Source organism: Chlamydotis macqueenii, chromosome 2 (genome assembly GCF_036417535.1).
Source record: "Chlamydotis macqueenii isolate bChlMac1 chromosome 2, bChlMac1.mat, whole genome shotgun sequence".
Taxonomy (NCBI): Eukaryota; Metazoa; Chordata; class Aves; order Otidiformes; family Otididae; genus Chlamydotis; species Chlamydotis macqueenii.
Genome location: NC_141557.1, coordinates 6,566,267 through 6,590,644, shown reverse-complemented (window position 1 = coordinate 6,590,644; position 24,378 = coordinate 6,566,267). Strand labels below are relative to the sequence as shown.

The 24,378-nt window shown below is 43.9% G+C and overlaps 1 protein-coding gene across 4 annotated transcripts in view; it reads left to right on the top strand.

Annotated features, from left to right (window-relative positions):
• The window catches only part of PRKAG2 (protein kinase AMP-activated non-catalytic subunit gamma 2), a 221,023-nt gene that overhangs the window by 105,669 nt on the left and 90,976 nt on the right, over nt 1-24,378 (top strand). The gene's annotated exons all lie outside the window — the stretch shown is intronic.

Sequence of the window (24,378 nt, the reverse complement as noted above, 5' to 3'; positions counted from 1 at the left end):
GTAATACACATCAGATAGAACCTTAGGAAAGGAGTGACGTTACGGGAAGGTTTACAGTAAATGCTATGAAATACATTCAAAACAGGCTGTTGATTAATTACTAATATTAATACTAATAGTAATAACTAATGTTACTTTGATTGAAGAATAGTAACTAAATGCTAGGTTTAGGCCAACACTGTATATTCAAAGATGAATTTTCAGTAGAGAAAAATTGCATATCAATCTGATAAGTAATGCATTTATAACTGTATCTTTCTGGTACTGCAGTTGCAAATGTAATTGTGTTTGGGTTTCAATTAGAGACCTTTCTCTGTTAATCAAAAGCTTTTCCTGGTTGCTGAGTGTTAACTCTAGTTCAGGTGCTGAGTGGTGTGTGTCAGAGAGCTTCTGTGTATCACACAGGGATCAGCTGGCCAGGAGACAAGGGGTGTTTCAACGGGATTGGGATGTATTTCTTAAGAATAGTGAAGAAATGTAATGTTTAATGCGTTTCCTATATGGACTAATGGCAGCTGTTTTACAACTCTGTGGTTCCCCAAAGACCATGAGTGCTGCTGAGATTCTGTCCTGTGACTAAGAGGTTTAAAACTGGTGTTACACTGAATCAGCCGAAGAAGGCAGAGTTTTGAGAGGCTGACTCGTACAACCGGTAGGCAAGGCTCTTTTTTACTCTGTTGGTCAGGAGTCACTGCGTTAAATCCAGCAGAATTACGGAGGTATGAGTTGTGTTGGGTCATACGGACGGCGCAGAGGTACATACAGATTTAATGATGGGGAGTTGCTATTGATGGATGGGTGGCTGCCCAGAAACCTTGTTTTTCTGTTATTTAATGTTTTGCAATTTATTTAGTGGTCAGTTGTGTTAATTTTAAGTGTCTTTCTTGCAAATGCTTCTCCTTTTGTTCCTTTTCGTACAGTTAAGTGTTTTTAAATCTAAGGTACCATGCCTTGTTCTGCATTCCCCTAAACCCTTCTGAGGGCTTCTGCTGGAGTGGTGGTATGAGGTCAAGGTGATGTAAATGAAATGTGACCCAGGTCTTTGGAGTTTCACAGTGTCAACAAGATGCACAAAGACAGGTAACAGACTTTATGCAAGAAGAGGGGAAAATTTAGATTACAGATTGCCCAGATGTCAAATTGATTCAAAATTTTTAATTAAAACCCCTACATTCTCACCTAGGCAGGAACATGCGTGCGATTTGTTCATTGAGTGATTAATGGCACTTTGAGCCGCGAAATCACTCTGTTCTTGTAGTTCTGTTAATGAGATGGGAATAGTCAACACGTGCAAAAGGATTTGCTGCTGGAAGCACCAAATACAGTGTTGCAAGTCCTCCTCAGAGCCTAGCTCTAAACTCCATCCTTGTCTTTCTCCATGGAGAAAAAAACAATGTCCTGCACCAAGAGTACTGGCTATATGAACTGGAATGTTTGTAACAGAGTTATTAAAAAAAAGTTGAAAGTGTAATGCCAGAAATGCAAAAAAAAAAAGTACTCTTCCTCCTCACTCCCATTAATCCAGCTCTGTAGCCCACTCCAGTGGTACACAACAAGCATGAAGCAGCGTTTTCTGCGCAGTACTTACTCTACACATTTTGCAGATGCCATGCTTGTAACAGCATGACCAGGTCAGCTCCCTGCCCTGTGTTTCCATCATGAACAGAGAGCTACCAAGTCACAAGAGTGAGGAAAAAGCAAATGGGATATATGTATTACTACTTTCCTCGGATGCACTGCCATGGGGATTGCCTCTGCCGTCCCAGCAGAATATACTTTCCTTTCGGGTTAACACTTGCAAATGCTTTTTTTTTACCCCCCTCACAAATGACCTTAATTATTTGCAGGGAAATGTCAAAACAAAAGCGTTGCATGATTTGCTAGATTGAATCTGTATCTCGTAGCTATTACGCCTTGCTGAACACTGTCTAAGCAGCTCTCAAGGGAACTGCCGGCGCTCAGCGGGTTTTATGATCAGTATTAGTGGCGTGCAGGAGTGCTTCTTTTTGGGAAAAGGAGTGGAGAAGGAAAGAAGAGGAAAAAGTCCTTAGATGCCTTGGAAAAGGGTGCTCTGTCACTTGGTCTAGTTGAATCCAGAGTTCATTATTTTTCTTGGCCATCTCTGTAGGCATTTTAAGGAACAGTCCTCCAGTCACTGCAAATAGGATTGGGCCAGCATGGCTTTTTCTCTTCCCAGGGATAGATACCATCAGGCCACTGCAACTAAAGCTAACAAAAACTTGTCAAGTAGTACTTTCTTCTGCGTATTGGCTGAGCCAAACTCCATCCTTCCTCTGCACCGCTGCAGAGGTTTGCATCCTAGATGATCTTACAGGTCCCATCCAACCATGTGATTCTATGATTCTATGATTCTATGATCCTGATAGAGAAGTGGAAGGTGGCATTGCCAAGAATGAGCATACCTGTAGCTCCCTAGTTTTGGAGCCTTACAATCCTTTTATGCCAAGTGAACAGGAAGAGGAGATATTAGTGTGGCCAAACAGAAGCAGAGAGCACACAGAGGGGAAGGCAAAAAGCTTGAATGAGCCCCAGGAGCAAACGAGAGCAGAGAGAGCCATGGGGTGGAGGCAGAGAGCCCACAGCTTTGCTCCAGGAGAGGAGCAGCCAACAGAGAGACCTCAAAGCTTGAGCCATCCGCCAAACAGCGGGGAAGCCGATTCATGCAATATGATTTTGGCAGGGCTGGGGACTGGGATTACCCCAAATTTTTCCAACCTCTGGATCACCACCGCAGAGTCTCCTCCTTCCTATTGTGGTCGCTGTTTGCCTGCGCAGGGTTCCTGGCAGCTCCTCTGCCTGCCGGCTCTTGCTGCGGCCTGATGTGTTGTAAGTAGATACGCTTAGTGGCATTTCTGAAGGGGACAACGTTTTGGCCCCAGCGAGGCTAATTCTCTGCCCTTTAAAGGACACCATCTATTCTGTGAAGGATTGAATGACACATGCAAAAGGTATAAAGTTAAAAGTGTTTCTTCTCTACCCGAGCTGTCAGTGCCCAGCAAAGGAGCTGCTCTGCGGCACATGCGGCTGTTGTGACCCCCAGCACTGCCTTGTGCCCAGGCATTTCACCTCAAATCACTCATTTTGGAGGCTTTTAGCCACATGGAAGTGCCCAGGAGCTTCTCCTTGCCCATGATGCTCCTCTTGGGATTTGTGGCCATGGATTTTATTTAGCAGGGGCCAAAGCTGAGCCTCGACAAGCTGGGTCCAACGAGCTCCAAGCAAACCTCAGTGCTGCCCCTCAGCCCCTGACCTGTCGCACCTCAATAATGCTCACAAGGATCATTTCCCTGCCAGCTGCTCTAATTCAGGTGCAAATTAGGACTAAATTAGGAGTGAGCCTGCCGAATTACTCTGATCCCAGTACATACATGTGCAAACATGCTTCTGCACCCCCATGCACATGAATTGATCGGTCCCAGTGCGAAGGGCAGGGGCTTGGCCCTGAGTTGCTCCGTAACTTGCTGTAGCCATGCTGGTGGCACTCAGTGCACATGTTTTATCCTATGTGCCTGCTAACCGCCATGGGATGGAGGGCTGCTGAGGCTCTAGAGCGGATCTGGGAGGTGCTGTACTTTAGAGTATCTTTAGATACTCAACCCAAGGGGAAATGTCTTCCTCTTTCAGTCAAAAATGCACAGGTCTTCTTCCATCACTTGCCATGGACCTTCCCAACCTGGAGTCGAGGGTGAGTGTGGATCATGTGTCAAATGGAGAAATGATATTTTTCCTTCCTGACAGCGGAGATGCAGTGACTGCATCAGTGACCGCTGCATGGAGTTAACATGCCCTACGATACGATCAGCTCAGACAGCAGTCCGTGGGCAAGGACTTACACCAAGCCAAAGAGCAGATGGTTCACAGCCTCTTCAAGTGCAAGTGGAAACCTAGGGCCTGGCTCACATCACTGTTTATCGGCACAAGCCGGGTTGTAAATAGTTGCCCTGAGAACAGGGACAGAAAACGTGTGGGAGGAGAACGGAAAAGCGATTGCAAAAGGAGACAGGACTTGATCTCCTGCCCCTCCAGCCTGAGAAGCTGTAGATCATCCACCATTTCTCCGCAAAGCGGATGATGATGCTTGTGGGAGGACCGAAGCTGAAATTTTTTTTATTTTATTTTTTTTTCATTCTAGTGGGATGTTTCTGTTTTGAGGCAGTGGGGGAGAAACCAGAGTGAAAAAATTTCTGGATAAATAAATGAGAGCGAGGGGGTTGCTGCACGTTTCAGCAGCTGCTGTAAACCAACTGAAAGAGCAAAATCCTGTTGCTCCTGAAAGCAGCTTAAAACCACCAGCGTCAGAGACTGGGCATGAGAAACTGAGACAGCTTTGGTTTGTTAATGATTTTCTCTACTGGTTTTCATGCTCTGTTGAGCTGACAGTGATTTTAGAAAATGCGCAGCCCTGGCTGATCAGTACCAATTAATCTTGTACTACAGAGAACTCCAAGATCTGGAGGCTTTGAAATTTCTGCAGTTGGTTGTGAGGAAGAACAAAACCAACAATGAGCCTGATGAAATATTTGAGACACTTTATTTTGCCATTTTCTGCTTCCTTATCGTCGCTGTGCTGCTGTTTTCTGGCACATCCCATCTTTGTACACAGCTTTGAAGCATTCTGCATAGAGGAGAAAGGACTGTGCCCATGAAGCAATAATATCAGCAAGGTATTTTCAAGCAGATACTGGTAAATTCAGATAGTAATAAACCCAGAACACCTCCACTGATTTGGTAGAAATTGAAGTGGAGGTATATTGAGCAGAGCGCTTTGCCCCAGACTCCTCCCTCGCTCCCTCCCTGGTGCGGAGCCCAGCATCTTCCTCCTCTGCAGCTCTTTGTGGGCTTAAAGAAGATGTAGACTCTTTGCCCTTACGGTGAGTTGTCCAATAATGCAAATTCTCCTAGTAATTTACTTTCAAAGACAGTTGGTTTTGTCTGAAGGACAGGTTATACATGTGAAAATACAGTATGTTCTCTTGAGGCACAAATTTACAGATCGGTGCTGCAGGTGAACCTGCCCACCGATGTTTCTTCCCAGTCGTGCTCCAGGCAGCTCTGTGCACCTTGTCACAAAGTTTGGTCAGAAATACTTAGGTTACTCTAAATGACTGAATTACTCAGCATTGACGTGCTGTTGTCAACAACGTGGTGGGTGGGAGCAGCAGGGCCAGCCTCCCTTCCCGCAGGCTGTTCTACAAACTGCTCCAGTTTTGGGCAGGGAGAGCTCCCATCTGGGAGGAGTCCATGTGGTTACAGACCTTGTTGGTGCTTGTGGCTGCAGGTGTTCGTCCCCTATACACAGCAGCATCATAGATACTCAGTTTCTTACTGTCTTAAGGATACTTTTCTTTAATTCTGCTTCTATTTGAATGCTGTCATTTGGAAAAGCAGGATGAATGTTGGTCCTGAAAGACAGAGAGAATCTGAAAGCAAATCTTGGGATTGAATCTAGGTAAAGCTGTGAAATGCAAGAATGAAGAGGGGTTCATTGAGGGGGAAAAGGAGAAACCGAGGCAGAAAGAAGCCAGGCACGGACTGTGAGTGAAAGCAGATGCAGACACTGCCTGTTTCTGAAAGCAGACGATATTTAAGTATTTATCAGGATTTCCTTTTTCCATCCTCCACTTCTGTTATCTTCTGTTGACAGATCACTTCTGATATGTGTATAAGGCTGGAACACTCTCTCTCTTACCTTGTGACATAATTAACTATCTGATTTGGTTTTGAGGTGAAAAGAAGATAATGTCGATAAAGCTTTCATGTATGACACCTCAGTTTAATGAACGCAGCCTGGAGTGCCTTCATGGTGAATGCTGGAGGGTCACAACCTACATGCCAAAAATCACTGGAATTACTCATTTCCATGCACCCTCTCTCATCCTTAGTGCACCAGGTGGGAGCAGTGTAGGGATCATTTTTTCCCCTGCTTCTTTCACTTGTGCTTTTCAAGGGCTCTGATTTTCAGAAAATATCTGTATGAGGAAGTGTTATCCTGCTCTGACTTTGTACTTGATTTGAACATGGTAAGCTGGACGACAATTTATTTATACTCCAATGCATCTATAGTGCAAATGCTGTTGCCAGGCTTTAAAAGCAAATTTCAAGCCCAGATCTGTTTTCACAGCCTAAAATTCCACTTGACAGTAGTATTTATGTAGGTGGGTACTTTTGTTTAATTAGAAATCGATGTTTTGGACTATTGACTCCTTGCTCAAAGTTTCAGCAAATTGCCCAAGAGTGCAATTTCAAAGATGTTGTTAAGGCAATTTGTTTGTCAGGTTTATTGGATCAGCAAATCCCAGGAATTACCAGGATTCAGCTGTTTTCTACTTTCACCTTTATTCTTGTCCAACCTAAAAGCAGTTCAAGGACTCAAAAAGGCTCAGAGAGGTGGGATTTAATGCCTTGAAATTGTTTTATCTATTTTATTGTCATTACAGAGTCATACTGAAACACGAAGGCTTAGGTCTTGAGAGATTAAGGGCTCCTCTGTGAGATACCATTGTGCGGCTGGCAGGCTTGGCTTAAAGGCTTGAATCCTCCGTGCCGGAAAGGTCACACAGCCCTGCTTGGTGTCAGTACAGAGCCCAGCGCGGCATCACACGCTTGCGCTGAGGAGTTCCTGTTGTGGCTTTTTTTCTGCTCCTCCTTTGATAAAGTTGGGGTGATTTAGCTGGAGGAGGGATGATAGGATTAGCTGACATTAATTAAGAGCATCTTGTTGTTTCTTCAGAGTTTTTTTCCAGGCATCGGAAAACAGCTGCTTCCTAGTGCTGTGTTCTCTGTGGGGTAACAAGGGCCCTTTTGACACGCTCAGAGCTACAGTCACCGGATTGTTTAGCAGATCCTGCCCATCTGGCCCCACGTTTTTATTTCAGTCAGTGCAAGAATTACGATAGCGTACGCAGGATTCTTATGACAAACCTGCCTTTCCTGGCGGGCGATGCTCCTGGAGAAGAACAGATGATTTGTGACATCTCCGTGACTTGTATGTAGTATAATTACAGATAATAAACAAGAATAGAGCAAGAAAGCAATTCAAGAAATATAGATGAGGGAGAAATGAGTTGGAAAGTCAACCAGAGTTATGAGGGAGATGAAAAGCTTGCAACGGAGAGGTTCTTGTTGCAATAGTGGGAATAAAAGTCAGGTGGGTGTTCAGAGGCGAGGATTGTACCAGCCTCCTTGAGAGAAGGACTGAGCTGAAAGGATGAGAAGCTGGATTACTGTTGACATTTCCCAAGGGACATACCTGAATTTAGGCATGGTCGACATCCAGGGATCATTATGGGGACTGATAATGTTAATTAGTGACCTGGATGGTGAGCGAGAAGAGCTACCCGTGCAGCAGTACACACTGGGCACTGATGACTGACTCCCAGTGAGAAGGACTCGGAGGTTGTAGTGGATATAATCTGGAAAATGAGCCAAAAATGTGCTATCATTACCAATAGGGTGAATCACATACTGGGTGGGCTACATCAGGAGGAACAGAGCAATCCAGTCAAGAGACGTCATTATCCCCTTCTACCTGGTGCTGGTGGAGCTGCACCTGGAATAGGGTGTCCAATTTCTGGTCTCCCCATCAGAAAAATGCTGGGGAACTGGAGTGAGTTTCCCTGGAGGACTATCAGGATATTTTGTGACCTGGAGCTGATGTTTTGGGATCTGTGAGGAGAGGTTGAGGAAACTGAGGGTTTTTTGTCCATCAGAGAGAAGGCTACTGGGCAATCTAACAGAACCCTGCAACTACCTGCAGCTACCTGCAGGGCAATTTCAAAGGCAGTAGAGCCAAACTCTTCTTAGTAGTGGCAGATGATAAAACGAGTAAAACATTTGAGTTTTTGGCTGAGAAGGGTGTCATAGTTCAGCCCTGATCGGGACCCGACTACGCAGTCTCTCTCTCCCTCCCCCCACGCTCCGAGAGAATGGGGGGAGATGATATAAGGAAAAACGGCTCAAGGTTTGAGATAAGGATGGGGAGAAATCCTTAAAGTTACCGTTACGGGCAAAACAGACTGGACTTGGGGGAAAATACTCATTTATTTCTAAAACTAGCAGGAGAATGAGACAGGGAACTGATAACCTCCCCCCACCCCTCCCTCTTCCCGGGCTTAACATTATCTCTACTACCTTCTCCCCTCCCCCCGAGCGGCACAGGGAGGAAGAGGGAATAGGGGTCGCAATCAGTTTATTACGCATTGTTTTATGCCGTTGCGTCATCGTCGGGGCAAGAACTCCTCACATTCCTCCCCTGCTCCGTTGTGGGGTCCCTCCCATGGGCCACAGTCCTTCATGCGGCGCGGGTCATTTCTTCCACGGGGTGCAGTCCCTCTAGAACAGCTGTCCCAGCAGGCCCTCCACGGGCCACAGCCTCCTTCAGGCCTCCACCTGCTCTGGCGTGGGGTCCTCCACGGGCTGCAGGTGGATCTCTGCTCCTCCGTGGACCTCCATGGGCTGCAGGGGGACAACCTGCTCCACCATGGTCGTCACCACAGGCTGCAGGGGAATCTTGGCCAGGAGCTGCATTACTCCTCCCCCTCCTTCTTCACTGACCTTGGCGTCTGCAGTCGTTCCTCACAACACGCTGGCAGACACCTCTCAGGATCCTTTTTACATCTTGTTCACTTCTCATCTCCTCTCCACTTCTTGCAGCCGGGCCGGGCCGAGTCAGGCCCAGTCAGCTGCCCAGTGGGACGCCAGAGGGTGAGGCCTGCAAGGCCCACAAGGCTCGTGCCTTCCCCTCTCTGCCTCCGCTCAGCTGCTTCACATCTTCTCCTTTTTTTTCAGTTTTCCCCTTCTTAAATATGTTATCGCAGAGGCATTATCACGGGACATTCTGCTACCAATTGGCTCGGCCTTGGCCAGCAGCAGGTCCGCCCTAGGCCTGGCTGAGTCCACAGAACAAAGGGGAGCGACTTCTAGCAGTTTCCTACAGAAGCTACCAGCTTAGGCCCCCCCTCACTAAACAAAACCAGAACAAAGGGTCAGACTAGATGTTAGCAGAAACTCCCTCAAGAGGGTGGTGCAGCACTGGCACAGGTAGCCTAGAGAGGTTGTGGCCTCTCCATCCTTGGAGATTTTCAAGACTCAGCTAGCCAAAGCCGTGGCTGACCTGGTCTTGGCTGATACCAGACCTGCTTTGGGCGGGAGATTGGAGAAGAGGCCTACAGACATTCTTTACAACCAACATTTCTGTGATGCTTAGCTATTCAGCTGCAAGGAGAGCTGAAGTTTCAAATAACCTGATTGTGCATCTTTTCCCACCCAATTCTCAATGCTGGCGTACTGCTCTTCTTTTGATAATTTTTCAAGAACAGAGTGACTTCTCGGGTAGAGGCAGCTAGGGCTGCTTGTACAGCTGATTTCTACCAGCAGACCAGCAGAAGGAGACCACTGTGAAGTCCAAACCCAACACTAACTTATTTATTGGGCCAACAAAGGCAGCGAGTGTGTATTTCATACAAAAGGCACCCAGGCTGCCTTTTGGCTACTTCATATACATTAAGTGTCACCTTGAGAGTCCTGGGCAGTTATTAACGTCCCCCAAACCGGCTGCCCAACCTTGGGTAGTGTTCATTTACCAGCTGGAGGAATTGCAGTGGGACTTGGTTTGTATCAGCTATCTGTCACTATAGCAACTCCTCACTTAACTAGTCCCTGCACTAAAAATAGATCACCTTGATCTCAGGGAAAGAAAACCCAAGGAAATCAAAAGGGACAGCAGTAGAGAGAGCTATAGTCAGCTATTGACTGAAGGCTCGAGCATTTGAAACCTCTTATAAATAATCTATCATGTAAAACAAATATTTGAGGGGAATCTATTTAATCGAGAAACCCCATTGTGTCAGCAGGTTTGAAGCTTTAGCAAAGGGCACACGTTATGTTTTATCAGAGGGATGTGTTTGCAGTTATCGCCCAGCGCACGGGATGCTGAAAAACGTGTGGGATGTTGCTTAGATTCGTTAAGACGCATAAGGGATCTTATCTTCTGAGTAAGCAGATCTGCAGCTCTGTCATTAGACTTTACAGCCTTCTACATTTTCGTGTGTAAGTTATCAAAATCTCTACTCATTAATGAAATTGTTGCTGGTATCTGCAGAAATATGTGAAGGACTCAAACCTGAAAAAAAGCTGAACATTGTTAGCGAAGTCGCCACTATCTCGTGTTGAAGTTAATGGGAGCTGAGTGTTTTGGCACCTGACAGGGACACGGTCCTCTGTAAGGGAAGTGCAAATGATACTTGATCTTATTTTTCCTTCAAAGCCAGGTAGTGCCTACTGAAGGGATCAGAAGAAATCCTTGTGAAGATAGGGCAGTAGGTGTGAAGGCAAAATAGCGACAAGATGAAAAGCCTTTTGAAGAGCTACACAATTAACTGAAAATGCCTTTGATGGGAAAATAACTGAATTTGCATGAAGATATCTCATATATCACAGGCAAGATGTATGATGGTCAGGAAAGGGTTAAATTAGCTTCCAGAGATGGCTGGAATTAGCATCATCTTTTCAGCATTATCAGTCAGCAAGAGTTTGCTCTTGATAAAAGGACAGATCGTTTTAATGACCTTTTAGGGCTGACAATTTGTAGACAGAGCTGATATTGAAATGTGTAGGCACTTGTCTGTCCCTGCCCTGTATATTCTGATTCTTATTTTTGTTTTGTATTATGAACTGTGTCTTTTACGTTTAGTTCATCGTCTTAGAACTAAGAATAGCAGCTTTCGGTAGTGACATGCATGGAGGTGTAAAACCAAAATGTAGTTCTTTTAAGCAGAAGAAAATCATTCAATGAAAAGGTCCAGTGATGCAAAGCCCATAAACCTACCCCAGGCATGACTCTGGCCCTCTGTGACTGTATTTTGGGGAGGAAGAGCTTCTACAATGTGCGCGTTTGGCTGATGGTCGCTAAGACACATTAATGGGAAGGAGATGAGAGCAAATGAACCTTGGTCACTGTACATGCTCATTCAAAGACTTGTGCATCCATAGTCAGCCAAGCCTCCTGGAGATGTTCGTCATCATTGCTGGACGTGATAGTGCTACATACACCAAAAGGCAAAAATTCCCCGAAATTGCAGGACTTATTGCCAGCAAATGCCTTGTTTAGTCCTTTTACTCGCAGCTTCAGCCTGTCAGTAGATTTGGCACGGATACAAGATTTGCTGTAGGAATGAGCAGAGTTCTCAGTTCGGGTACTCTCCCCATATGGTATTTTCACGACAGTAAACTGGTTTTTACCTCACTTAGCTGGCAAGACACTGTAAGTGCTTCTTCTGTCTCTAAAGAGACTGCTGCTTCCACTGGGCTGCAATAGAAATCTCCTCCTTACCCCAGAGCAGATGACAACTTTCTATTGCTGTCAGATTTGGGTTTATTTTCTTCCTTCCTAAAAGGATACCAGAGGGTTTTTTTCCTATCAGTCAGCTCCTTCCTGGCAGTGGTAGTAGGAAAACTAGAGACTGTGTGAAGTCTATTTGAACTTAAAACTGGAAGGTTGTAAAACAAGGGTCTTATTGTAAATCATTACATTTTTTTTTCCAAAAATAAACACCAGTATGATACAGAGCACAAAGCAAAGCAACAAGTTCCCTAGAAATCCCGACAGCATAAACTAACCTTGAAACATAGGAGAGTAATACAGAAAAATTGTAATACTCAAGATTGACAAAAGTAATCGTGAGAAGACTCGTAGAGAAATGATGATGTTATGAGTGAGCCACCAGCTGAAATGAAAACATACTACAAAAAAAAGGGTGAGTGAGCAGCTCTCTTTAAAATTTAATTACAAAACTGTTTGGGAGAGCGAGAGGTGCTTCTTCTCTGTTGGAGGGAGCTGGTGGCTGCTCAGGACCTGGAATGATACGCTTGGTGCTTGCTCTCAGCTGAAATTAGAGCTATGGGGCTACATACATGGAGCAGAAAGTCAGCTTAAACTAGAAAAGAATTAGAGTGAAGAAATCACAATAGCAGAGGTTTTTTTCTGTGCAGGTATGGGGAATAGCAGGAGTCTCACTGCAGCTGAACAGCTGCCAGGGTAGCTTCATGGCACTGCCTCAACCCTGAGTGACCACGTAGACATGAGTGTGCCTCTCTGCAGTCCCTGCTGTGCAAAATAACTCCACAGAAGCCAACATTAAATTAGCTAATAGCTAATAGCTAATTTAAAGGAGAGTAGTAGCTTCCTAACTGCCCTGTAATGGCGTTCGTAATTTACCTTGCTTCCCAGGCAAGTTTTGCAGCTGTGCTGACACGGCTTATCCAAGGGTTGTGTTTAGAGGTGACTTGGATACATCTTCTCTGCATTGCAGGCGGTGCAGTTCCAGCTTGCTTTTTCCTCCCCACCTTCTTTCCTGATAGGAGTCAGGAATCGACCAGGTTTGATCCTGTCACTGGTGTTGCAAAATCCCATAACCGTAAACAGGCCACGTAGGTTTGGACTTGACTCTTCACGCTTCTGAAAACAGCAGCTCGAAGCCCCTCTGTTCTAGATTCCAAAATAAACACAAAAAGGAGGATTTTACCTCAAAAGGCATTAAATGCTCAGTGACAGTTGGTTCTTCTGAAAATCAAATTTAATGCCTGATATCTTTTTGTGTCTTGTTTTAAGTCCTTGTCACAGACCCTTGACTATTTGGACTTGAGCACCAGCACATACTGACACACCTCAGTGGCTGAGAGGTTTTCGTTAATAGCATGGGTAACTCCTTGTCATTGTTTTATTGGTTCAGTTGTAGATCTTGGAGTATCTTTAAAAGATGAATACCCTTAATAGCATTTTACAAATGGTAAAGGTTAGGCTTTAGAAAATAATAATCATATAAAGGCACCTTCTGCTTAGGTGTGAGGTTACTTTACTATTTTTACTGCTTTGAAATTCATTTTCAGTTACAACACAAGAATGAATGTACCAGGTCAGGCCAATTATCCATCTGGATCAGTCTCTTTTTGTGCCAGTTGCCAGTAACACAGGTACAGGGAGGAGTGCAAGAACAGGACAAGAATGTGAGGATGTTTCCTGTTACACTCTCCCAGCCTCCAGCAGTTTATGGCTCAAGTCCTGAGCTAAAGCTGGTGTTTGGTAGACCTGGATGAGTTTTTCTTCCATGATCTTGTCCAATTGTGTTTTAAAACCCAACCTCTAGCACCTACAACAGCACCTGTTCTGCTATTTAAGAACATAATATATCAGAAGTACTTCCTTGTATTTGTTTTGAGCCTTCCACCTGCTGCTTTCATCTGATGCTCCACTGCCTGTTTGCCATCTCCGTCCCACGCCTGGTTTTACAGACCTCTGTCATATCCTTTCCGTGCAGTCATCTTTTCCTAAGCTTAATAGTTACTCTGCACTTTCAGTCAACCTTACCAACTGCATATTTTCTAGTTTTATTGAGCCCTTTTTGATGTTGGTGAGTAGAAACCAACCTCTTTGTGGTTGGTCATCTATTGCAGTGTATAGCCTGGGCTCGTTCTGCACCTCTGTGTTATGAAGCTGCCTTTGAGCACAGCCCATAAGTGACCAGTTAGACAGGACAAGGCCACCACTGATGCCACCCTGGGGCCTGACCAGTATAGCTGGCTCCAAGAGAAGGCTATTTTTATTCTGCAACCCACCCACTTACCTGTGTAGATTGTCCACTCATAGCCAGACCCCTCTGGCATGTCAACAGAAGATATCTCTTGGCCACCAAAGCGTCTTTTTACCTAAAAAGAAGTGTGCTTGGCCTTTGTGGTGTAGTTTTCTCCTAAACTGATTAGAAGGAATGGGTACATTGGCAAGGTGGGACATGTATATAAGGGGGAAAGCATTTCTTGTCCCACTTGTAGGATTAGGAAGGTAGCTTTGTAAGAGCTATAATGAGGATAGTCAAGAATATTTCACTGTCTAACAGATGGAAAAATGATAAACTTGAAAAATATTATGATGTGATTTATCTATCTGGAAGATTTAACTCAATAGCTGGAATTTTTTTTTTGCTAAGGGCAGACATCAAATTATGATGACGAATTCAACTGTGCCCACAAGAGCCTATCATAAAATAATTCTCTGAAAAGAGGAGTTGTGTATTTATTATTTCTTTGGCTTGTGCCTAGCTATCTAATCAGTCTCTGTACATGTCAGCAGCACATCCATAATAAGAAAGTGCTGTGTGGATTGTGTGAACTGGAATTAGAGGGGCGATAATCAGCCAAACCGTTAGAGACAATGTAAAGGCTGCATGGCATTTGCATTCCTCTAGCTGAGGAAAAAACCCGTATATGTGCAAATGAGTTGTTGGGTTGTTTTTTTTTCCTTCCTGATATGTTATAACCATGGGCAAGTTGCTCTCAGAGCGGCGCTTCCCCAACAGCATGCCAGTTCACCCTGGGGTGCCTCCATGTCTGGTTAGACCTGCTCCAGTATGCTGGCGACAGCTACGCTGTGTTCAGTCAGTAGGTAAGGTCACCTGTGAGGTGGTGTGGCAAATAGAGGCATATAGATATGTATATGCCATGGAAAAAGTCGCTGATGTATAGGTAGGCCCACAGTTTTGTGATGAGGAGACCACAGCTGGGATTAGAAAACCTATTTTCCCATCTGTATAATTCTGATAATATTGATCAATCCCATCAAGATGTTGTGGAAGTTACTAATAACTACAGAGACCTTCACTTTGTGATCCTCATACTGCCTTAATGTCCTAAATTGTTACTGATTCCTTGTTTAAGCAATGTGCTCATCACCCAGTTGTTCTGGCCAGTCTCAGGTTGAGGATTTAGGCAGGTTTTCTGCCTAAATCCTCCTTGACTCTTATCTTCCCATATTCTGATGAGCATCACGGTTATCAAGGTGTAAAGAGAGACTGAAAGGAAAAAGCTGATGTTGCAGAGGGAAGGTGTGAAGTGCTGAGGAGATAAAAGCAAGGTTAGAAGTGATGAGTAGGACAAGTTCAGCAAAGTCTGATCCTAAATTTAATCGTAGCCCTGTATGGCTACCATGCCTTTCCTGCCTGAAGGAGGAGAAGGGCAAGCACTGGTGTGTCACAGTTCAGTCTCTGTGTTCAGCCCCTGCCCATACCCAGTGTGTCAGAAAATGAGGCAGAAATAGGTGAGACTTGAAATGCAGAGCTGGTTCACTTTAAAGGTTTTTGTGACAAGAGCTGTCCTGACATACGTCCTGGGGCAGACGTAGCTTATCAGACCTATTCTGTAATGTATGTCGTTTTAAGCCATTCCTGGAAAATAATTATCTATATTTGTAAAATGATATTGCTCTATACATTAAGAGCATTCTCCTCCCAAAAGCTGTTAATCAGCTAAATTGAGCTGGCAGAAGTTCTGTGTGTTTTAATATTTCAGATAACTAAAAATTAGATTAAGTGCCAGCTCACCTGCAATGGGGCAGACTTCTGCCCTGTATTGGGTTACGCGACCCTCCTGCCGTGAAAGCTGGATGTTTACGTTCTCAGGACTACAACTTGAGAGAAGGTTACAGGAAAAAAAAGTCCTATATGCAGGTCTAAAGGCATATGGGACAGGTCTGTTTCCCTTTTTTGGTTTCTAAAATTCAGGCTCATTATCCTACTCACTCTTAGACTGTAGTAAATGCTGTGTTTAAGCAGCAGGTGTCAGAGCTCTTCCCAGCTCAACTGGCATCTTGAAGAACAAGAAATGTGAAGGGAGGTTCAACGCCTGCAGTTCAGGAGACAGTTGGAAGAGCATGTAGCTAAGACACAAGAACACACTGTTCGCTGATGGATTGGAAACAGGAACTCGCATGGAAATCTTGGATTTAGTCCATTATCTAGCGGCAAAAGGAACGTTTCAGGACAAGAAGATGCAGGGGAAGCTCGTTATGTCCTTGCAATAATATTCTTCATCAAAGACACTGAGGAGATGCCTTCTTGTTAAACAGAAATACAAGATGACCAATGTAGTAATACACTGAAAAAGTAACAGGTCTCAGCTCTGTGTTGCTTGCTCGGGCATTGTGAAGGACGTAAGAACAAAATTGCTGAATTGTATTCAAATGCAATATTTTGCACGAAAGTGATGTGATGATGCAGACTGGTTCCCTCCTTGCCCCAGTTTCCTAGACCTCTTTTGAACCTTGAGGAAAGACTTGACGAAATCTGACTGACGCAATTATAAAATCCCGTATGAGAGGCTGTTCGGGAAAATGAGTTGTTACAAAAGAGGAATTATTGTAGCAGATGAAAATTGGAGTTGTCTTCACCGCACTGGTAGCTTGAGTTTCACCCCAGCTGACTCCTACTCACACGCAGGAGTTTCTAACTTAGGTTAAGAGATGCTTTAAAGCTGAGCTGCTTTGCTCAGCGGGGAGCGGGTTGCTGCCGACGTTCAAACTGTAGCAGGGAGGGTACAGCAAAATCACAGGGGGGGTGCTGCTGCTCAGGTCAGTAAGTCTTTTTGGTTTTTTGCTCTCATTCACAGGGGAGAAATCAAATGTAGTAAATCCTGGCTAAGAGTGGCAGCGAAGACAGTCTCTACGAGAGAGGGCTCGAAGCACAAATAGTCCAGTTTCAATAGGGTAAGATGGTAACAAGGGGATGTCGTGGGGGACTGCAGCAGGACTGGTGTTAGTTAATAACAGGAGAGGTTGAAAAGCCTGATTGGATGTACACATAACATTTTTAGCATTACTTGCCCAAAACAAATTTTACCTAAAGATTTCAATTGGGAGGTTTTACTGTAGCAGATCAAAAGAGTCTTTATGATCCATGTTCTCTATTTGCCATAATGTACTGTGGTCTGGGATAGCAATAGCGTGCTCAGTCTTCTTTCCACCTTTTTACAGAAGGTGATGAGCCTGAGCCACAGAGAGATGAAGGAATTCAGCCAAGATGGATTCAGTATCAAAACCAGAACTAAATTTTATTTCAAAGAGCCTAAGACCTGCTATTTCAGATTGAGCTTCTCTGCTCAGGTGAAGGGGACACATCTGCTGGCTCACTGTGGACGTGTAGTTTATGTGGAACAAATGCTCCATTTAAGTTAGCATTGCTGATCTCCCACTTTTTGTTTTCATGTTTGCATCATATGATTCATTTGCCCCTCTTTTTGCTTGGGGAGACTTTTGAGGGTAGGCCAGACAAATTATATCTCCTACTTGGGTTGCAAAGCAAGTGATTTCACTGCAGTCGCCCATTTTTGACAGATGGGGACACTGATTTTTGTGTATTTCACAATTTAAGGGACAACTTGGAGTCTAGATACTCCAGACAGAAAAGCTGTTTCTGATTCTGTAATGGTTTCACATCTTCCAGGTACTTTTCAGGGGGGGATGTTTCCCACTTTAAAGCTCTTTATCTTTCTGATTCCACACAAGCAGAGGGGAAAACCAGCATGATTATACTTGAGAAATGGTAAGAAAGTCCAGAATAAGCAAACTATTTCTCTAAACTAGCCTCTGTGTGTGTCAGAAGGGAGCGAGGTGAGTAAGAGCAAGCGGAGAAATTCTGGCACAATGGGATTTTTGTGGGTATTGTAGCCCTTTAAATGTGAGGTTATATTTTGTATTTGAGAAAACTAAATGGACATATAGAATAATCCTTAATTTCACAATAACAGCAGATATCACTGAACATACAGAGAGGAAACCAGCGTATTTTTAATTTGCTAAGTGCCCCACTCAGAGGAAGTCTGAGGGACTGTGTGACTGACGCGCTGTGATTCCATACAGCCACCTTGCAGGTGTAGAGGGTACGCGCTTTAATGGAGTTAAAGCAGGTAACCCTGTGCAGGGAGCTTTCAGCCAGCCACCTGCGTAAACACCCCAAGGTGCTGGCAGGCTTGGTGGCTGTACAGTTGCTGTTTCACATCTCTCGGTTGCGGTACAGACATGCTCTTTATTGCAGTCAGCACGTTGTTTACCCAGATTTTTTTTTCTATTATGAGGTTTAAAAGGATGCTCAAGAAAGCACACTGCTGAATTTCAGATGACTAGGATTGCCGTATCAGATGGAGGCATTAAGGCGTATACTGCTTAGAATGAGAGAGAGGGGAAATGAAGGTTTGAGATTTTGTTCCTTGATCAGAGCTTGCTGAGTGATCTTGAATACATCAGATAAAAATATTCCCATTCAGGTGCTGGCAGTTCACTTCCTAAAGCTCTGTGGAGATGCCAGAACAGTCTTCACTGGTGCAGGGTGTCCTCAGCGGCCCGTCAATCCAGTGGGTGCTTAGTGCCTCAGCTAAGGTGCTGGGGCAATTATTTCAAACAGTACTATGGATTTGGGTGTCAGGTCCAACCTTACAGTTCTTGCCTTAACCTCTCTGTTTACCCAGCTGGCAAAACCCCAGGAAGTAAGAGCTCACTACAGCGAGGCTATGTTTGATAAGAGTGATAAATCTGGAGGGAGAGTCTCGTCTCGCGAGAATCTTAGTGTATTCACCATTACCACCAATTTTCCCTAATTTAATTTACGTAAACTATCACCATTTGATGCACATTAATATAGGATGATGATTTGAAGGTTCATTGATCTGAGATGAATGTGAAATGTTGGTCAATGCATTGTAAGGCTTTCAGAAAAGCAGCCTGTATTTGCTCTCCCATGTAAATCTTTGCTGCATCCCCAGTGAGTTTCAGATCATCCTGCAGTTCTGGGAAGGAGTCTGGAAATGCAGCATCCTCTGCCGTAGATATTTCCTTAGGAGGAGGCAGCTGTGCTGGAGCTCATGGACTTTATTTCACCAATGCAGTAATTGAGGGAGAGGCAGGACACACAGCCTAGAGTCCAAAAGTCAAAGGTGTGCTGATGCTTCCAGAAAGGAGGTCTTGGTAGCATAAGTAGTAATGCAATTGTCACCAAACCGAAAAAAAAAAAACCAACAGGTTTTTTCTCCAGAAAACAGGTTTCTAAGAGTTTTCTGAAAAGCAGAAGGAAATTTCAGACTCCCAGAACTGGAAAGAAAGGAGGAGAAACTTTGAAAGTTGGGTTGTTTTTTTTTTTTTTCTTTCTATTTCTCTGTGTTTCATCCTAATGATTTAATGGGCTATGGGTGAGTTCTCACCATCCAATCCAGCTATAAAAATCTTAACTGCTTCTGTCAGTGCTCATCAGCTGACGTACAGTTTCCATCATTTCAGCCTTTCATCCTCTGATAGAAGAGGTTTCCAGGTGGAGCCTCTGGGTTGGTTTCCTGTCCTGCCTTCTTTGGCACACGCCCAGCGTGACTCTTCCAGAAGCTAACTCAATGTGAATCAGGCTCATGTGATGCTTGGGCACTGGTGGGAACCTGAAATATATGATCTATGGATCACAAACTTGTAGGCTTTCAAGCTCCTATGGTTTTATTTTATATATAAAATATATGTGATTAGGCTTTCTGGTTGTCTTATGATTTAAACCCAAATAATATGCCATATTAGGCACAATATCTTAGATATGTTCAAGAAATGGTGCCTTAAGGTGTCGCACACACCAGTCTAAAGCAATGTGACTGTACACAAGGTACTGGTGACAAAACAGGTCTACACCATCTAATGATACAACCCATTGTGCTCTTCAATGAGTTATTCTGCATCCATGTGTTACTGAAGCTCTAAGTAAATGTAGGTTTTCATTGTACTAAAAATCACAGCAGAATTTCTGAGCTTGGCTTTTCAAACACTGTAAATATTTCATCGTGTGAATAACTCACTGAGGGACTGTACATAGCAATAACTGTTTATCAGCTCTAAGGATATATATTTTATTTTGCATAAACCTTGCCATACTGATAGGACAGGGAGCAGAGCATCTGTCCTGCTAATATTACAGAACTCAACTTTTTATAGGGGATAATAATGAAATACGGGTGTGGGGGCAGATGAGTCAGAGGTGGCAATTGGCAGAGGGACTTCAGGGCAGAAATGTTCAGATATTTCTTACTGCACAATCACATTTGCCTGGGATTGCTGCTACACTTTTTTTCCCACAGGAGCTGAATTTACTTCCCTGCTTGCAAGCATCAAACCGTACTTTTCCTTCTACATTTCCACTGTTTAAAACCAGCAGAGTTATTTTAACCTTCTTCTTTTTTAACCCTTGTGAAAAAACACAGGGCTTGTCAGTCTGGCAGGCTGGGTTTCAGCATTTTGTATGAATAAATGTTAAACTCTTGGTACTGTTTGGAGTACTTGAGCCTGGCAGTTATCTGTAGATGTCTGGCAGACACTAGCTTGTCTTCAACTGGTCTCACAAGCAGCTTTGCTTGATTTCCATGAGGATTTTTTTGGCAGCCACTTAAATCTAAGAATACATTATCAGTCTCTGTCCGGATCCCCGTAAATTGTAAACCAGGCTTGTGCCCAGGCTGTCGGAGGGAGCAAACAGGAGAATCCCCTCTGTGGGCTGGGGAGCAGCAGCAGCAGAGATGATCCAGGGCTGTGGCGAGTGTTCCAGCTACTGTGGTTGTCTTTGCCCCTCCATGAGAGCATCTGTAGCCCATCAGGATGGACCCAATGCAGCCACAAAGTTGATGGAAAGAAAAAAGACTTGCCGAGGCAAAGCCGCTCCTTATCACAGGAGCACGACCACCCAAGGCTCTTGCTGGGGAAGAGGAAGGTTTGAACTCATCCCTCCAGGCCTCAGCCATGCTTTGGCTGGTTTAGCCCGTCTCTGCCCTTCTCCTCGCTTGTGCAGAGGGCAGTGATGTCCTTTGCAGAGCCCCTCTGTGGCCTGCCCTCCTCAAACTGCATCTATTTGATTTTATGGAGACCTTTCACCTCCGTGTCTGGCGGGTTTGGCCGTGGCAAGAAAGTATGTGCTCGGTTCTCAGCATAGAGCAACAAATGTAAAAATCAGAGGTTTAACCTCACGGTGCTTCCCTCAGGCTTACTCTAAGCCCAGGTGTCTTTTTGCTCTTGAATGGCATAATATTTATACCACTACAGCAGGGCTGCCAAGCCGTGTGGCTTGGCAATTGGACATGCACGCAGATTATTCTTTGACATATTTAGAGAGGCACACCTACCAGGCATGGCATTTGCCTACATTTGAAATAAGTTTGATTTAAACAAGAGGGATTACAACATTCAGTTTGCAGTCTCAGGCTGAGTGATTTCAATTAATTAAATGGCATCGGGACAAGTTTGGGAGTTGTGTGAGCATGTAAAATTGAATAGAAAGGAATCGTGGAAAGGAATCATAAAGGAATCATCAGTGCGGCTGTGAAATGGATGAGGCGCCTTCACAGCCCCGTTCTGTTACGCGTTTGGTGGTAAAGTTTAGAGCAGTGCCGTTATGTGTAGTGGCAATCAATTAGATAAATATTGTACGAATTTAAAAGTATTTCCACTGTTTATAGGGTTCCTCTTACTGACTTCTTAGGGAGCTGAATTCCATAGTCCTTCCCTAACGCACACAAACACTCTTTGTACTTGCTGGTGGGACTGGTGTGTTCTTGTTCTCCACATTATTGGTGTATAAATGCTTCTGTTTCTGGTTTGTTTGGTTTGGTTTTTGGGTTTTGGTTGTTTTTTTTTTTAACATAGTAGGCATTAAATCTTCATTTCAGCTTCAGTTTTTTTAGTACACCTTATGGGACATCAGAGAGAAAGGCTTTGTTTTCTTATTTTTCTTGAACATGGCTTTATACTAGACTCCCCAAAATTAACTCTTCTAAGATGCAGGACACTTTTACTCATGGGAAATCTGAAAGGTGTCCAGCCTGGGTTTTACATGTAATGGTTGCAAATCTGGGCTCTAAAAACGCGAGGTATGATTTTTTTTCTCCCTAACTTGCTTATATCCATGTGTACACATGTGTAGTGTACACATACACACAGGTACAGGCAGCTGGAAGTTGGCCTGTGACTAATCAAATGTCACAGCCGAATGAAAATATGATCCCTGACCACAACCTAGGTAATCGCATACATTGCTGTAGAAACCTAATGCATGCATGGAAAAGACCAACTGTGCTCAAGGCGGGGGAAGAAACCCAACCCTGAATACAGTAGTTTAAGTTCTTTTTTACTTTTGAAATACTGAGGAGTAAAAGTTGCAAATACTGCGCAAGTCAGCTATGAACAACTTTCTCTAGAAGTTACTCGGCAGGAACTGCATGAGCAGACGCATAGAGTAAGTTGCTAACTTATCTGGAGTTTAGTTAAGGATCACTGGAATTCTCTTTATTGATTTTTATTGAGAATTAGATCAAGGCCTTTGCTTGTGAGTGAAATGAGAGAAGGTATCAATCACAACCCATTTCCCCTCTCCTGAAGTGCGGGTTCACTTATGAAGGACAATGATGAAACACATCAGCCTATTGCCATGTGTCCCATCAGTTTTGAAGGTGTGGAGCACATACTCCAGCGTTGCTAAGATGATGTAGTAGTCTATTTTACATTTCCCCAATATTTTTTTTTGTGTAAAATTCTAGAGGCTTCATGTGCATCCGTAGCGTCACATAGCAAGTCATAAATCACCACGGTGTGGTAGGTAAGAAATGTCTCTGGCATTTGCAGAAAGGGAGGCAGAATCAGAGGAATCTGCTTATTTGCTGGAGGAGCTGGTATCCTCTTCAATTTCCCTTCTTTTTATCACCTGTACCATGACTCAATTAAACATTTACAGGTATTTGTGATGAATGATTTCTGTGATCATAACTCATAAATACTTTTTAATTTTATGATCATATTATGTACAATGTAAGTCTGATTCTTGCTTCATAAATAGGTACAAATCAGGAGTAAGTTGAGACATTTCCTTTTTATATGCATGTATAAATGAGAAAAGAAATCAAAAGCAGTTTATGAATCAGAAGTACCAAGTCTAAATTTATTGCAGCTTACTGAATCTGGAGTCTCTAATGCCCCTGTCTTCTGGAATCATGTTACTTTATAAAAGTTTTCATTTTTTTCCTTTAAAAAAAAAAGAAAATTAAAATAAAAATGCTTTTCTTTTTTTTCTTGCTTTGAATTTTATAGCCCCTTCTGGGTGCAGAAAAATATTGGGACGACTTAACGTCTCAAAAAACAAAATGCAGATAGGAACCCTGACATTTATCGGTTTAAATACTGTGACACTTTGAGGGGTTAGCTGGTGATTTTTTGTGGCATTTGAAACCAGTGTTACTGATGAATACAATGTGTACATCCCAGTGTGCTGTTCCTTACCGTAGGACCATATGCATTAAAATAGCTGCATAGTTACAATGTAATTTTGTTTGTTTAATCCTGGGACATATCAATGGAAAATCAAGCATCCAAACGAGACATTACCTTCGTTGTCAGAGCTGCACTGCATTGACTGCCCCTGTGTAGCTTTAGGCACGGTGCTTTGCAATACTGGCTCTCGTTCCCCGTTGTGCGACGTTCAAGTGAGGGAGCTGAACAGTGTGTGATGCCAATAAATGAATGAGTTAAAAATGGATCGGCTTGTAAAACATCTACATCTAATCCGGTGTTTTGGTAGCTCTGCTGCGGCCGTATCAAGGCCACTTACAATAACACAGCTATTGAGATGCTGGGGTGTATTTAGATTCTAGAGGGGAAACGGCTTGTTGGTGTTGCTATGCCATACTCAGAGCATGAGATGCGGCGTTTGTGCCAGCAGACCTGAACGTACCCTGAGCAAAACAAGGTGAAAACTCGGAGCCAGTTCAGCTTGACCGCTCTATGGTGTTACAGCCAGCAGAAGCCACAGTACTCAGAAACTATGGTCTTCTCTTCTGCATGTACTGGGTACACACAGCCTAAGAATCCAAGCCCAGATCAGTTGCATCGGCTTATTAATGTGTAAATCATCCCCTCTGAATCCCAGAGGGAATTTTGGGTTTTGAACAAGTGTTGAACAAGGGGAGCAGCTCAGTTTGAAATCACAGAAAAACCCACCATCAGCGTGAGCAGAATGGCTGCGGAGATTTTTAGGTCTCCTCACAGAAGCGGAGACAGACCCAAGCATCCTCAGCCCAAAAGGATTGGGTCCGCATTAGAGGCAAGGCATAAAAATCCCCTGGGGGTTGGACTGGAGCAGGGGGAAATGAAAACAGTGTACATGCTTTATTTTTGAAATGTGTATGTTTTACAGATGCTAACGCAAGGAAGAAGGTTTCCTGACATTTCAATAAAATTCAGACCATCTGTTTCTGTCTACAGTGCAGACCTGTGCACTGCAGCTTCGCGCTCATGTGGGAGAACTGGGAAGCTAGGCTGCCAGTTGGAGTAAGGAGGGATCAAATGAGAATCTGTTTCATTATCCGAGTGGGATGAAATTTACAGAAAATGGAAAGCAGATCAGATCTGAAAGTTCCCTAGAGTAAGAAAGCTTCTCTTTAAGAAAAGAAAACCAACAAACAAAGCCGCAATTAGCCATATTACAGACTAGAGACATCCCATGTGCTTCCATCATGATAAGCATGTGCTTTTCC